Below are 14,268 nucleotides of genomic sequence, written 5' to 3'. Positions count from 1 at the left end.
TGGTCTGTTCTTTAAAATGTGAGGGTTAAACCTGCTTAAGTAGCTTCTCTTTTATTGTGCTTTTGTACTTGTGGTATAAGCTGCACTATCGGGTGGCAGTTCACTCTTTTTACCGGTGGCACCAGGGACAACTTAAGGATTTTGGGGGCCCTGGGCCAAATGTATTTTGGGGGACCCTGTGCGGAATAGCTTTAAATGTACGATCGAATTTCAGCTCTTTCTTGCCATCTTTGACCTTGTCACTGACGCACTGATCAAAATTCTAAATGTCTTTACATCTAATATTTAGGGATAGGAATGGGTTTTCAGTATTGCAACACAGCAGCAGCTCACTAATATTATTGCAAATAATCTCTGTCAAACCCTCCCATTTCTCGTATGTGAGGTCCTGTTTTGATTTAAAAGAAACTGTATTTATGAATGTTGCATTAAACACAAACACAACATTTCTCTGCAAAATGTCTGTAATAGAACCTCACACAACACCCACATTAAAAATAAATTAAAGGAAAACTATTTAAAACAATCTGTTTAGGAATTATTCAAAGTCAGCAGGACAAGACAATCTGCAGAACAGAGATGGCTCGATCAAGGGGCCCGGTAAAAGGCTGGGGCCCTGGGCCAATGCTTACTTTCCCCAGACCCTAAAACATCTCTGGGTGACACTACATCTTTTAAGCTATCACGAAGGGCCACCTGTTACGGTTTAAGCTTTGCAGCTAATAGTGATGGCTCAGTGATATTTGCCATAATGTACAAGGTCAAGTTGCCGTAGAAATGGGAGAGCAAGAAGCACTTCCTGTTTGCTTAAAACAAAAACTGCCTTTGGCAAGTCCATGCTGCAGCAGAAAGTTACTGTTATTGGGGCCTGTAGCAGAGGAAGCACTCCAGTAAAAGAAGGGGTTTGCCTTCCGATTAGTCTTAGGATGAAGTTCCCCATCATAAGTACTGACTTGTCTTTCTAGCCTCCTATAGAACTGCTCCAGTCCATGGTTAATTCTATAGTTAAAGTAGCTTTTTTTACAAGAGGAGGACACGATACAAAGAAACTTATGCCTCGACTTAGATCTTGACCTGAGCACTGATACCCTCTGACGAAGAGGTAGAGCACAGAGTAAGAGATGTCCATGAAGTTGAACTTTCAAAAGTGGTACAACATTTGCTTATGACGCTAATTGTTAGAAATTGGGTCTTTGTTTGGCAGTCAGGTTACCCCTGTCCAAGCAAGGAACCTCCCTCTAGTCAGGGTAATAGAGAATCACCCTCAGCTAACCCCTGCTTATCGCCTTGGTAGCTTGGCACGAGCAGAAGGCTTAACTTCAGAGAGCTAGGTGTGAAGTATTTGTACCAATACAGATAGTAACTTAATGAAAACACTACAAAACGACACAATACAGGTTTAGAAAAATAGAAAATATTTATCTAAACAAAACAAGACCAAAACAACAAAAATCCACCATACACAAGGCAAGTTATTAATTAAAATGCAAAAAGAGTCTTCATGTTCTTTTAAACACAACGTTAATGTTTTTAGCGTGAAAATGTACCTGGGTCGCGTCAAAATAACCCCTATGGGGCGAGCGTGTGTCAAAAAGTGCTTGCGATGTATCCATATCACGCATGAGCAAGACCTTGCGTCGTTTCTCCTTCAGTCAGGTCGGCGTGCGTCATTTCTTCTCTCAGCAGGAGAGCGGTGCGTCGATCCGGTCAGCATTCTTGGTCCGGGCAGGCCTTGCATCATTTTTACACGCTCAGCGGTGTCTGCGTCAGAACTCCAGCTGCACGATGATCCAAAAACCACGCAGCGTGGGTTGCAATCTCACTGGTCTCTATCAGTGATGCTGCACATCATTTCTCCAGCCAGGGGCGTCGATCTTTCGGTCACATTGCAGACGAGTGTCGATTTCAGCTGCAAAGCCAGCGGCACATCGATTTTTCAGCCGCAGATCAGAGTTGCGTCGATCTTTTCCCCGCACAGCGATCGGTCGTGGATTTCTTACTCTTGGGCTGCCAGCTTCTCCTTTCAGGGTCTCAGGAACTGGATGGGCACCGCTTGGCAGAGTAGGAGTCTTTCCAGAGACTCCAGGTGCTGGCAAAGAGAAGTCTTTGCTGTCCCTGAGACTTCAAACAACAGGAGGCAGGCTCTAAATCAAGCCCTTGGAGAGTTCTTCACAAGAAGGAAGGCAACACAAAGTCCAGTCTTTGTCCTCTAGCACAGACAGGAGCAGCAACTGCAGGATAGCTCCACATACCACAGTCACAGGCACGGCTGCTCTTCTTCCTCAGCTCTTCAGCTCTTCTCACACAGAGGTTCCTCTTGGTTTCCAGAAGTGTTCTAAAGTCTGTGATTTTGGGTGCCCTTCTTATACCCATTTTCTCCTTTGAAGTAGGCTTACTTCAAAGCAAAGTCTCTCTTGATTGTGAAATCCTGCCTTGCCCAGGCCAGGCCCCTGACACTCACCAGGGGGTTGGAGACTGCACTGTGTTAGGGCAGGCACACTCCTTTCAGGTGTGAGTGATCACTCCTCCCCTCCCTCCTAGCACAGATGGCTCATCAGGAAATGCAGACTACACCCCAGCTCCCATTGTGTCACTATCTAGTGAGAGGTGCAACCAGCCCAACTGTCAAACTGACCCAGACAGGGGATCCACAAACAGGCAGAGTCAGAGAAATAGTATAAGCAAGAAAATGCTCACTTTCTAAAAGTGGCATTTTCAAACACACAATCTTAAAACCAATTTTACTAAAAGGTGTATTTTTAAATTGTGAGCTCAGAGACCCCAAACTCCACATGTCTATCTGCTCCCAAAGGGAATCTATACTTTAATCAAATTTAGAGGTAGCCCCCATGTTAACCTAAGAGAGGGACAGGCCTTGCAATGGTGAAAAACAAATTTAACAATATTTCACTGTCAGGACATATAAAACACATTACTATATATCCTACCTTACCCATACACTGCACCCTGCCCTTGGGGCTACCTAGGGCCTACCTTAGGGGTGTCTTACATGTAAGAAAAGGGAAGGGTTAGGCCTGGCAAGTGGGTACACTTGCCAAGTCAAGTTTACAGTTAAAAACTGCCCACATAGACACTGCAGTGGCAGGTATGAGACATGATTGCAGGGCTACTTATGTGGGTGGCACAACCAGTGCTGCAGGCCCACTAGTCGCATTAGATTTACAGGCCCTGGGCACCCTCTAGTGCACTTTATGAGGCACTTACTAGTAAATCAAATATACCAATCATGGATAAGCCAATTACATACATATTTTGTATAGGAGCACTTGTATTTAGCACTGGTTAGCAGTGGTAAAGTGCCTAGAGTAACAAAAACAGCAAAAACAGAGTCCAGCACACATGAACAACCTGGGAAACAGAGGCAAAAAGTTAAGGGAGACCACGCCAAAGATGAAAGGTCTAACACGTGTACCCCCAGCTGAAAGTGGGGAGCAACTACCCAACCTCGAGGGAGTTCTCATCACTAAGGCGGAAGAACCTGGACAGACCATCAGCATTGGCGTGTTCTGTACCAGGACGGTGTTCCACCGTGAAGTCCATCCCCTGTAGGGAAATGGACCAATTCAACAGTTTTGGATTCTCACCCCTCATCTGCATTAACCATCTCCGGGTCCTGTGGTCGGTCTGAACCCGGAAGTGAGTCCCAAACAAGTAGGGACTTAGGGCCAGATGTAGCAAAAGAAAATTTTGCGAGTTGCAAATTGCGAGTCAGTCCGACTCGCAATTTGCAACTCGTAAAATTGTATGCAGAAAGGTGTCTCAGACACCTTCTGCGACTCGCTATGGGGTCGCAAAGACCCACCTCATGAATATTAATGAGGTGGGTCGCATTTTGCGACCCCATAGCGAGTCCATGCATTCACAGGGATGGTGGCCTGCTGAAGACAGCAGACCTCCATGTCTGTGACTGCTTTTTTAATAAAGCAGTTTTTTTTTTTGAATTGCAGCCCGTTTTCCTTAAAGGAAAACGAGTTGCAATTCAAAAAAATAATGAAACCATTTGGTTTCATTTTTTCAGAGTAGGCAGTGGTCCATTGGACCACTGCCTGCTCTGAAAAAATATTTTCAGCGACATTCACAAAGGGGAAGGGGTCCCCATGGACCCCTTCCCATTTGCAAATGAGTTACCACCCACTTCAAGTGGGTGTTAACTGCAAATTGCTTTGCGATCGCTTTCGCGGTCCCAAAGCAATTCTACATCGCGGTGCGAGTCGCAAATAGGAAGGGAGCACCCCTTCCTATTTGCGAGTCGGATTCACATTTTGCGAGTCGGAACCGACACACAAAATGTGAATCAGCATCGCAATGGCCGTTTTGCATGTCGCAAACTGCGTTTTTTGCAGTTTGCGACATGTAAATCGGTTCCTACATCTGGCCCTTAGCTTCTTCAGCGCCCAGACCACAGCAAATGCTTCACGCTCTATGGCACTCCACCTACGTTCCCTGGGAAGTAACCTCCTGCTAATGAAGACTACGGGTTGATCTAGGCCCTCTTCATTAAGTTGTGAGAGTACTGCTCCAATACCATGCTCTGAGGCGTCTGTTTGCACAACAAACTCCTTTGAATAGTCGGGTGCCTTCAGCACAGGCGCTGTGCATATGGCAGCCTTCAGGGCATCAAAAGTGTTCTGGAAAGCCTCTGTCCAGATCACTTTCCTGGGTTGCTTCTTAGAAGCAACTCAGTCAAGGGGGTAACAAAGGTACCATACCCCTTGATAAACCTCCTGTAGTATCCTGTGGGACCTAGGAAGGCTCTCACTTCAGTCTGGGTCTTAGGATGCTCCCAAGCCAGAATGGTATCAATCTTTGGCTGTAGCGGCGCCACCTGGCCACTCCCCACCTGGTGTCCCAAGTACACCACAGAGCCCTGCCCTATTTGGCACTTGCTTGCCTTAATAGTGAGGCCTGCCTTTTGCAGGGCCTCTAACACTCTCCAGAGGTGTTGCAGTGGTTCCTCCCATGTGGAACTAAACACAGCAATGTCATCCAGGTAGGCAGCACTGAACTCATCCAGCCCAGCCAAAACCTGGTTGACCAACCTCTGAAATGTGGCTGGGGCATTCTTCATCTCAAATGGCATGAATTTAAATTGAAAGTGTCCATCTGGGGTAGAAAATGCTGACCTCTCCTTGGCCCCCTCAGTTAAGGCAATCTGCCAGTACCCAGATGTTAAGTCAAAAGTACTGAGGTACTTGGCAGCTCCAAACCCATCAATGAGCTCATCAGCTCGGGGGATGGGGTGTGCGTCAGTCTTGCTGACCGCATTGAGTCCCCGGTAGTCATCACAGAACCTGAGTTCTGGAGTGGCACCAGGTGCAGCAGCCTTTGGAACCAATACCACTGGGGTGGCCCAAGGACTGATGGAGTGTTCAATAACCCCTAGGGTTAACATTGTGGATACTTCATCCTTAATGCAAGCCCTGATCCTGTCAGTCACCCTGTAAACCTTCTGTTTAATCGGTGGACTGTCCCCAATGTCCACATCATGTGTGCACAAGTGTGTGACCCCTGGGTTCAGGGAAAACAGTGAGGCGAACTGTCCCAACACGTGGCAACAGTCACCCTGCTGCTCTTTAGTCAGGGAGGGGGAGAGGATCACTACCTCCACAGACCCATCCTTCTCTCGTGCAGACAGGAGGTCAGGAAGAGGCTCACTCTCCTCCTCCACCCCATCATCTGTCGCAAGGAGCATGGACAGTTCTGTCCGCTCAAAGTGTGGCTTGAGGCGGTTGAGATGCAGGACCCTTAAAGGGTTCCTTGGAGACTGCAAGTCTACCAGGTAGGTGACTTCACTCTTGCACTCCACCACCTCAAATGGCCCAGTCCACTTGTCCTGGAGTGCCCTAGGCTACACTGGTGCCATCACCCACACTTTTTGTCCAGGTTGAAACTCGACCAGAGTGGCATTCTGGTCATACCAGTATTTCATGTCCTCCTGGCTTGCTTCCAGGTTCTCCTGTGCAAGACTCCTGAATCGGGCAGTCTGGTTTCTCATAGCCAGCATGTAACTTAATACATCCTGGTGGGGTTTACTAGGAGCTTTTTCCAAAGCCTCCTCGACCAGACTTAAAGGTCCCCTCACAGGGTGGCCATAGATAAGCTCAAAGGGAATAAACCCAAGTCCCTTTAGAGGCACCTCCCTGTAGATGACCAGAAGGCATGGCAAGAGGACATCCTACTTCCGCCTCAAGGGCTCTGACAGGCATATGATCATACCTTTCAAGATGTGGTTGAACCTCTCAACCAGACATTACTTTGGGGGTGGTAAGGGGTGGTGAACTTGTAGGTTACCTCACACTCCTTCCACAGAGACTTCATATACGTGGATATGAAGTTGGTACCCCCATCAAATACCACTTCCTTGGGGAACCCCATCTGGGTAAAACCTCCTTCAAAGCACAACCCACCACAGGGGAACTGACTGATCTCAAAGGAATGGCTTCTCAGTACCGGGTGGCATGGTCCACCAAAACCAGGATAAACCTGTTGATCATGGCTGTCTTGGGATCCAGAGGCCCCACAATGTCAAACCCTACCCTTTCAAAGGGAGTACTGACAACAGGTAAAGGTTGGAGGGGAGCCTTACATTTCTCCCCACTCTTGCCACTTGACTGACAAGTCTGGCAAGACCTGCAATGTGCATCTGAGTGCCTGTGCATTAGGGGCCAGTAAAAGTGGGTGTCAAGCCTCTCAAAGGTCTTGTCCTGCCCCAAATGTCCAGCTAAAGGCACATCATGAGCCAACCCCAGTAGGATGACCCTGAAGCACTGGGGTACCACCAGCACACGGGTTGACCCAGGCTCAGGAACCTTAGGCTCACTATACAGGAGGTCATCCTCCCAATAGATCTGGTGTGATCCTGGCTCCTTGCCAGCCGACTGGTCTGCAGCCTGCTGCCGCAAACCCTCCAAAGTAGGGCATGTCCTCTGTGCTGCATAGAATGCTTCCCTGGTGCCCCCCCTTCCTGCTGCCACTGCGACAGCTCAGGGACCTCACCCAGTTCAGCAACCTGTTCCCCTGTAGGCTCCGGGGTGTCACCCTCAAGCTCTGCCTCCTCCCGGACCATGGGAACTTCTGGGGCCAGTTTCCCGTGCCCCCTGCCCTTCCTCTTCTTGGTGGTCCCCTGGGCCACTGTTTCAGGCTCCAGGGGCTCTTGACCACCCTGACGGACTGCCATTGACCGGGTGGATACCCATACCCACCCAGGCAGACCCAACATCTCCAAGTGAGACCTGTGTTCCACCTCCTTCCAAGGGGAATCCTCCAGGCCACTGCCTAGCAAACACTCAACAGGCATAGTTGGACTCACAGCTACCTTCAAGGAACCTGAGACCCCACCCCATTCAAAGGGAACCTGCGCCACTCTGCACAGGCACTCTGAGTTGTCCACTGCAACTATTTGGTGAAGTACTCAGGATGAATCTGCTCTTCAGACACCAGCTGACTCCTCACTGTAGTCATGCTGGCTCCTGTGTCTCTCAGAGCCTCCACCCTCTGTCCATTGATGGTCACCCACTGCCTGTACTTCGTAGTGTTCTTAGGCACGAGGGTTCTCTGGACCATCTCACTGTCCCCTAGTGAGACAAGGGTCATATCAGCTGGCTGCGACCCACCTGGAACCAACTCCTCCCCAAGCTCTACACTGGCCAAACCCCGGGACGGCGCACCAGTGGGTGCTGGTGTACTTTTGGGGCATTTGAGGTCCCCGCTCACATGACCCACCTGGTCACATGCATAACACTTACGTGGGAGTCCCCCTGCCACTGGCTTCCCTTTGGCTTCCCATTGGAGAACCATGGCTTCTTCTCACTGGGAGGTTGGGAATCTTTACCCTGGGAATCAGTTTGGGGCCCTTTAGAGAACTCCCTCCGTTTATCCTTACTCCCCCCTTTCTTCTGAAGGGGACCCTGCCCACCCTTGGCATGGTCTCCCCCATACCTCTTTTGGACTCTGGTGCTCTCCCAGTGGTCCGCTTCCCGCAAAAGCTTCCTGGGATCAGTCAGCTTGCTGTCAATCAGGTGCTGGTGCAGCTCTGGAAAACATAAACTGTACAAGTGCTCGTAAGCAATCAGATTGTAAAACCCCTCATACGTAGTTACCTTACTGCCCTTCACCCAACCATCCAGTGACCTGCAATAAGAATCAATACATTCCAACTATGTTTGGGACCCCTTCTTCTTGTGGGACCTAAACTTATCCTTATACTCCTCAGGGGTGAGACCATACCTTGTGAGTAGGGCATCCTTCATGATAGTGTAGGTGAAATTCTAAGCATCCCCTAAGGCTGTCAGTGTATCCCTCCCCTCTACCTCTAAGTGCTTCCACAAACCCGCCCCCCAATGAGCTTCAGTGACCAGATTCATGTGGAGAGCAGACTCATACCCCTTGAACCACAAGTATATGTCATCCTCCCTCTTGTAATCCTTCACTAGGTCTTTTGGGATGTGTACCCTTCTTTCAGGCTGCACTGTACTGTTGCTGCCACCATCTCTAATGTACTGGCTCCTATGATCTAACTCCTTTAAGTTATGCTCATGAGCCAGCACTATCTTCCTTTCCTCAATGGCCTTCCTTCTATCTTCCAGCGCTATACTGAGCTTCTTCAGCTCCATTTGGTACTCTCTTTCTGCCTGTCTGTCCTGTAACTCTTCTGGTGTCAGACCCTTGGAGGACACACTGCTACCTGCCTTAGAGACACTCTCTGGTCTTGACAGACCAGGCCCACCCACTACATCATTGTGATTGACTTGCACCTCGTTGTCCCCTTCCTGCTCAACCTCTGTGTGCCCCTCAGCTTGTTTGGCTGTCACCCAGGCCCTCAGTGCCTTTTGCAGCTCTTCGTTCTTGGGTGAGCTCTTTATGGGACAGGTAAAATCCTTGCAGAATTGCTTCAACTGAGCTACTGTGTAGCTCTCCACTTTCTCTATGTCAAAAGCAACTCCAGCGGATGCATCTCTAGATTGAGACATGATGAAGATTTAAAACAAGTGCAAAGTTCCAAAGGCAGAAAAACAAGTTCCCAAATGAAGTTTAAAAAAAAAGTCAATCAAGGGGTCAGCAAGAAGTAGAACAAAAAGAAATCCCAAAGAGAAAAGCAAAAATCACAAGACAATATGTGGTCACGTAGTGGCCTGAACTCAAAACAGTAGTGTGCACTTAATTATTGTTTGTCAAGTACAGATACAAGTCCAATTCCAACTGCTGATCACCAACGTTAGAAATTAGGTCCTTAGTTGGCAGTCAGGTTACCCCCTGTCCAAGACAGGACCCTCACTCTAGTCAGGGTAACAGAGAATCACCCTCAGCTAACCCCTGCTTACCCTCTTGGTAGCTTGGCACAAACAGTAGGCTTAACTTCAGAGTGCTAGGTGTAAAGTATTTGTACCAACACAGACAGTAACTTAATGACAACACTACAAAACAACACAATACAGGTTTAGAAAAATAGAAAATATATATCTAAACAAAACAAGACCAAAACGACAAAAATCCACCATACACAAGTCAAGTTATTAATTAAAATGCAAAAAGAGTCTTCATGTTCTTTTAAACACAACGCTAATGCTGTTAGCGTGAAAATGTACCTGGGTCGCGTCAAAATAACCCCTCAGGGGCGAGTGTGTGTCTAAAAGGGCTTGCAATGCGTCGATATCACTGACAAGCGAGACCTTGCTTCATTTCTCCTTCAGTCGGGTCGACGTGCGTCGTTTCTTCTCTGCGCAGGAGAGCGATGCGTCAATCCGGTCAGCATTCTTGGTCCGGGCAGGCCTTGCATCGATTTTATATGACCAGTGGTGTTTGTGTCTGAAATCCAGCCGCACAATGATCCAAAAACCACGCAGTGCAGGTTGTGAACTCACCGGTCTCCGTCAGCGTGTCGTTTCTCCAGCCATGGCCGTCGATCTTCGGGTTGCGTTGCAGGCGAGTGTCAATTTTCAGCCATGATGATGGCGGCACGTCGATTTTTCAGCCACAGATCAGAATTGCGTCGATCTTTTCCCCGCACGGCAGTCGGTGCGTAGATTTTTTACTCTTGGGCTACCAGCTTCTTCTTTCAGGGTCTCAGGTACTGGATGGGCATCACTTGGCAGAGTAGTTGTCTCTCCCGAGACTCCAGGTGCTGGCTGAGAGAAGTCTTTGCTGTCCCTGAGACTTCAAACAACAGGAGGCAAGCTCTAAATCAAGCCCTTGGAGATTTCTTCACAAGATGGAAGGCACACAAAGTCCAGTCTTTGTCCTCTAGCACAGGCAGAAGCAGCAACTGCAGGATAGCTCCACAAAGCACAGTCACAGGCAGGGCAGCTCTTCTTTTTCAGCTCTTCTCCACGCAGAGGTTCCTCTTGGTTTCCAGAAGTGTTCTAAAGTCTGTGGTTTTGGGTGCCCTTCTTATACCCATTTTCTCCTTTGAAGTAGGTCTACTTCAAAGCAAAGTCTCTCTTGATTATGAAATCCTGCCTTGCCCAGGCCAGGCCCCAGACACTCACCAGGGGGTTGGAGACTGCACTGTGTGAGGGCAGGCACAGCCTTTTCAGGTGTGAATGACCACTCCTCCCCACCCTCCTAGCACAGATGGCTCATCAGGAAATGCAGACTATACCCCAGCTCCCTTTGTGTCACTGTCTATTGAGAGGTGCAAACAGCCCAACTGTCAAACTGAACCATACAGGGAATCCACAAACAGGCAGAGTCACAGAAATGCTATAAGCAAGAAAATGCTCACTTTCTAAAAGTGGCATTTTCAAACACACAATCTTAAAATCAATTTTACTAAAAGATGTATATTTGAATTGTGAGTTCAGAGACCCCAAACTCCACATGTCTATCCGCTCCCAAAGGGAATCTACACTTTAATCAGATTTAAAGGTAGTCCCCATGTTAACCTATGAGAGGGACAGGCCTTGCAACAGTGAAAAAACGAATTTAGCAATATTTCACTGTCAGGATATATAAAACACATTACTATATGTCCTACCTTAACCACACACTATACCCTGCCCTTAGGGCTACCTAGGGCCTACCTTAGGGGTATCTTACATGTAAGAAAAGGGAAGGTTTAGGCCTGGCAAGTGGGTACACTCGCCAAGTCGCGTTTACAGTTAAAAACTGCACACATAGACACTGCAGTGGCAAGTCTGAGACATGATTACAGGGCTACTTATGTGGGTGGCACAACCAGTGCTGCAGGCCCACTAGTAGCATTAGATTTACAGGCTCAGGGCACCTCTAGTGCACTTTACTAGGGACTTACTAGTAAATCAAATATGCCAATCATGGATAAGCCAATTACATACACATTTTGGTGGTCATTACAACCCTGGGGGACGGTGTTAAAGCGGCGGTAAGACCGCCAACATGCCGGTGGTAAAAAAATTGGAATTATGACCGTGGCGGAAACCGCCAACAAAGACAGCCACTTTAACACTCCGACCGCCACGGCGGTACAAACAAACAGCTTGGAGGTCACCACCAACAGACAGGCGGAGGACAATGTACCGCCCTCAGTATCACAACCTACCAATCCGCCACCTTTTCCGGGGCGGATTCACCGCGGACAAAAACACGGCGGAAACAGGACCTCGAAGGGAAAACGCTCACCTCTACACACCCCACGGGGAATCATGACGCCAAGGATCCAGAGCTGCAGATCCTGCCAGCCCTTATCTTCTTGCTCCTCTACCAGGAGCACGAATGCCGGCGGCGAAGACCACGGTGAGTACTGCACCTACGACACAGGGGAGGGCGGAGGGAAAAAACAGGGACACACACACGCAACACGCAACACCCCCACCCCCACCCTCACCCATGACAACACACACACTAATACAACATGATACATTATAGTTACACCCCCCAAACCCCCCGGAAGAATGCAAAGACCAAAGAAAATGAGTGTAACCATTGTAATATATTAAAATCAAGTACGGAAAAAAAAATATATACACTATAAACAAAATATACACCAAGAATAGTAGTCCAGGTAGTGCTCCATTGAAGTCTGTGGAACACTGGGCCCACACGGTATGGGCGAGGCCCACACAAGATCCACTACCATGACGGAGAGAACACTGCAGGGGCATCAGATAGCAATAAAACAGGCACATCAGGGGGAGGGAGGCGGGCACCTCAGCCGGTTGAGTGCACAACGCCAAATCCACGAGGGGGCCACATGCCCACTGTTCAATCCTGGGGAGTGCAAAGCCACAGTCTCTCAAGTCTCTACAGTGGGTGGTTTGCCCACTGTTCAATCCTGGGGAATGCAAAGCCACAGTCTCTCAAGTCTCTACAGTGGGTGGTGTGCCCACTGTTCAATCCTGGGGAGTGCAAAGCCACAGTCTCTCAAGTCACTACAGTGGGTGTTTTCCCCACTGTTCAATCCTGGGGAGTGCAAAGCCACAGTCTCTCAAGTCTCTACAGTGGGTGGTTTTCCCACTGTTCAATCCTGGGGAGTGCAAAGCCACAGTCTCTCAAGTCTCTACAGTGGGTGGTTTGCCCACTGTTCAATCCTGGGGAGTGCAAAGCCACAGTCTCTCAAGTCTCTACAGTGGATGGGTTGCCCACTGCTGCATCATGGGGAGTGCAAAGCCACAGTCTCTCAAGTCTCTACAGTGGGTGGTTTGCCCACTGTTCAATCCTGGGGAGTGCAAAGCCACAGTCTCTCAAGTGGATGGATCTCTCCACTGGTTCTGGAGGGGGCATGGTGCCCAGAGTGCTTCATCCTGCCAAGGACTGAGGTAGTGGATGGATCTCTCCATTGGTTCTGGAGGGGGCTTGGTGCCCAGAGTGTGTCATCCTGCCAAGGACTGAGGTAGTGGATGGATCTCTCCACTAGTTGTGGAGGGGGCATGGTGCCCAGAGTGCTTCATCCGTCCAAGGACTGAGGTAGTGGATGGATCTCTCCACTGGTTCTGGAGGGGGCTTGGTGCCCAGAGTGCCTCATCCTGCTCTCGACGGGCTCAGTAGCGTCAGTGCCCTTGGCGCTCATGGGCCAGCGGTGCATGTGGCGGCGGTGCCCTGTTCAGCGATGCTTGTGGCGGCGCTGTTCAGCGGTGCTTGTGGCGGCGGTGCCCTGTTCAGCGGTGCTTGTGGCGGCGGTGCCCTGTTCAGTGGTGCTTGTGGCGGCGGTGCCCTGTTCAGTGGTGCTTGTGGCAGCGGTGCCCTGTTCAGTGGTGCTTGTGGCAGCGGTGTCCTTTGCAGTGACTCAGCTGCTGGCGGTCCTTCATGGCCCAGCAGGGCTGGCAGTCCTCTCTGGCCCAGCGGGTCTGGTGCTGGCAGTCCTCTCTGGCTCCGTGGCGGTCCTGTCTGGCCCAGCGGAGCTGGTGCTGGCGGTCCTCTCTGGCCCAGCGGGGCTGGTGCTGGCGGTCCTGTCTGGCAGGTGCTGGCGGTGGCCTCTTGGGCAGCAGGGCAGGTGCTGGCGGTGGCCTCTTGGGCAGCGGGGATGATGGTGGTGGGCTCCTGGGCAGCGGGGATGATGGCGGTCTTCTCCGCCGTGCTGCTCTTCCCAGACCTGCTGACTTTCTTGTGGCCCTTCCCCACCTTGGAAGGTGTCGTAGCTGACTCCACACTCCCACCTGTACCGCTCGGAGCGGCTTTTGTGGCTGGCGTCTTCCCCCTCTCCCGTCAGGCACTGGCCAACGTTTGATGCTTCACAGGTGGGGGACTGTCCGTGCTGTGGCTCCGTGCCACACTGGCTGCCCTGGTGGCAGGTGCACTCCAGATTCCAGTGACTACAGACACCACTTGTCCCGGAGATGTTGTGGCTGAGGTGCTAGGTTGGGACCTGTAGAGTCGGGCCCTAGGAGACGGACAGGGTGGGGGAGGTGTGGGAAAGAGGTCAAGGTTGGACAGGAAAAGATTTTGGGAAACACTGGGACGGGTAGCTGGAAGGGGTTTGGGAGTGGAGGAAGAGGTTGTGGTTGTAGGAGGTGTTCGTTTGGTGACTTTGGGTGAAGGTGCATGCGCTGGAGGCTGTCGTGAGGTGGATGGCTGTTGGGTGGGTGTGTGCCTGCGTTTGTGTATCTTGGGAGGTGGCGTCACAGACACACTGGGAGAGGACACAGGGGACGTGTGAATGGCAGTGGGGGTGGTGACTGCACGTAAGCGGGGTATGGTGGTGTGTGTGCTGGTGATGGCAGTAGTGGCTGTAGATGTAGTGCATGCACGTGTGAGTGGAGACGAGACTGGGAGGTAGGAGGGAGACGAGCAGGAGGGGGACACAGTGGAGGCAGTGGATGTTGGTGTGTCTGCATG

The sequence above is a fragment of the Pleurodeles waltl genome, chromosome 8 (genome assembly GCF_031143425.1).
Source record: "Pleurodeles waltl isolate 20211129_DDA chromosome 8, aPleWal1.hap1.20221129, whole genome shotgun sequence".
Lineage (NCBI taxonomy): Eukaryota > Metazoa > Chordata > Amphibia > Caudata > Salamandridae > Pleurodeles > Pleurodeles waltl.
The sequence above is the reverse complement of the archived record's forward strand: the minus strand, read 5'-3'. Positions refer to the sequence as shown.